Genomic DNA, 2,251 nt, shown 5'->3' with positions numbered 1-2,251 from the left:
TGTACTAGTCAAACTGATGCTTGACTGTTAAAATAGTAAACCAAATAATACTATTTTGATATGAAATTTTGGTTATATCACTAATATATATCTATTGATATCCATACGATTGTATCTTTGAAAAATAGTTTTAAAAAAATCGAAACACCAATTCAGGATTAAACACTCATTAGTTGTACTAGTCAAACTCATGCTTGACTGTTATAATGGCAAACCAAATAAAATTATTTTGATATGAAATTTTGGTTATATCACTAACATATATATCTATTTACATCCATACGATTAGATGGTTGAAAAATATTTTTTTAAAAATCGAAACACCAATTCAAGAATAAACACGAGTTAGTTGTACTAGTCAAACTGAAACTTGACTGTTAAAATGACAAACCAAATAAAATTAGTTTGATATGAAATTTTGGTTATATCACTAATATATATCTATTGACATCCATATGGTTGGATCGTTTAAAAATAATTTTAAAAAAATCGAAATACCAATTTTGGAATAAACACTAGTTAATTATATTAGTGAAACTGAAACTTGACTATTAAAATGACAAATCAAATAAAATTATTTTGATATGAAATTTTGGTTATATCACTATTTTTTTATATCATTATATTATTAAATATGTTTTTTGTAAGTTTCTAAATTTTTTATATTATTAAATAAAAAAACATTACATTAATTATTGATTAATACATTCATGATATAATATGATAATAATTTATGAATAATGAGAGAGCGACTCATTGGAATAAAATGTTTAAAGAGAAAATGACTTTTCATACTTTTTAATTTATTTTATTTATTTATTATTCATAATTTTCAAATGATTAAGATTAGATAAGAAAATAAAAAGAAGACAAAAATTTATTTTAGAAGACCGTGGTCTAGTAAACCAGTACTGTAATTATATATTGACATCCTTACGCATTTTCTAAATTTCTGTTGCAAAACAGCAAAAGTACAAACATGATCAATAGTCGATCAATTTTGCTTAAAAACAATATATTCAATTTATTAAAATAAAAATCAATTAGATATGAGGAGTAAACAATATGTAAAATGGGCTTGGGCCTTTATGAACTATTAATTTGCAAATCAAGCCCAGGCTATATAACACCAATCTGTCTCAATAAAACCCTAATTTAGATTCAGCCTCTTCTCTTCTTTTGTGCAAGTCTCTCTCTCCAATTGAGCTCTTATTATATACACAATAACTATTTTCAATTGTGTTTATATATTTGATATGGTATATGGATCAATTAGTGGCTTTTGTGTTTTGATGAGACTGTTCGGTTTGGGACTGTAGGTTTTTATTTTAGTTGTATGCTTATATGTGGATTTTATATGGTTCTTTTTAATTTGATTTTGTGCGATTATTGCTATGTGTTTTGAGAATGTTGATGTTTAACAATTTGACTCGTCACCTTATTATTGAGGTTTGTTCTGTTGTGTTCTGTTGGGTTTTCTGTAGTTTTATTATATGAGGTTTTATCTATGAAAGATAAGAATTTGAGGGATGATATGATTGCCGTTATTAAACCATATTTGGGGTAATGCCTGTGTTCACCGTCTGCTTATTTTATTTTCTTAGTTGTGGTAACAAGTGAAAGTAACTGAGATTTGTGCTTTCTATGTAGAACTTTAAATCTTGATAATAATATATGGTATATCACCTTCATGTGAATGTTTCCATAAAATCATCAAATTTTCTATATATGTTACTTTTATGCAACTGTCATTGATTTTGTTTAGTGGTGCTGACATAAATTCTGATCTATTTCAGGAATTTCAGTACTCAACTGCCATAATTTTGTTGAGTGTAATGAGTAAATGCAAGAAAGTTCAAGATTGTGAATGCTGAATCTGGGAAGGATCTTTGCTTTACATTGCTTTATTTTACTTGTATCTATCAGTTGTTAAGATATATATAGTTATCATCATCCAGCATCATGCCTATTAGGCAACTTAAAGAAGGTTCAGAGCAGTACCTGGTGATCAAACCTAACTGGAATAACTCAGTGCATCAAGTTCAGAAGCCACTTAAAACAACTCGAAATGGTAAAAGCCCACCTGGGCAAGAAAACCAGAATGCAAAAGCCCAGAACCAATAAACATGTATGTAGAGACAAAACGAGGCATGTACTAGGCTAAATATTTTTTTTAAAACCTGGAAATACAAACTTACGACGGTTGTTCATCACATATTCCGTCGTAAATAGGCACTAATTCCTAAAATGT

The 2,251-nt window shown here is 27.7% G+C and overlaps 1 long non-coding RNA gene across 2 annotated transcripts; it reads left to right on the top strand.

The window, feature by feature from the left end:
* The first annotated feature begins 1,157 nt into the window (after window positions 1-1,157).
* On the top strand, window positions 1,158-1,953 carry LOC141716585 (uncharacterized). 2 transcript variants are annotated; one of them, XR_012573256.1, is made up of 2 exons: window positions 1,158-1,259; window positions 1,797-1,953. It is a non-coding gene; the product is annotated as an uncharacterized LOC141716585 (long non-coding RNA). The 2 variants fall into 2 exon arrangements; XR_012573255.1 differs by having other exon boundaries at window positions 1,181-1,315.
* Window positions 1,954-2,251: the final 298 nt, after the last annotated feature.

This window comes from Apium graveolens, chromosome 4 (genome assembly GCF_009905375.1).
Source record: "Apium graveolens cultivar Ventura chromosome 4, ASM990537v1, whole genome shotgun sequence".
Lineage (NCBI taxonomy): Eukaryota > Viridiplantae > Streptophyta > Magnoliopsida > Apiales > Apiaceae > Apium > Apium graveolens.
Note: the sequence above shows the minus strand (reverse complement) of the source record. Positions and strands in the feature narration are given on the sequence as shown.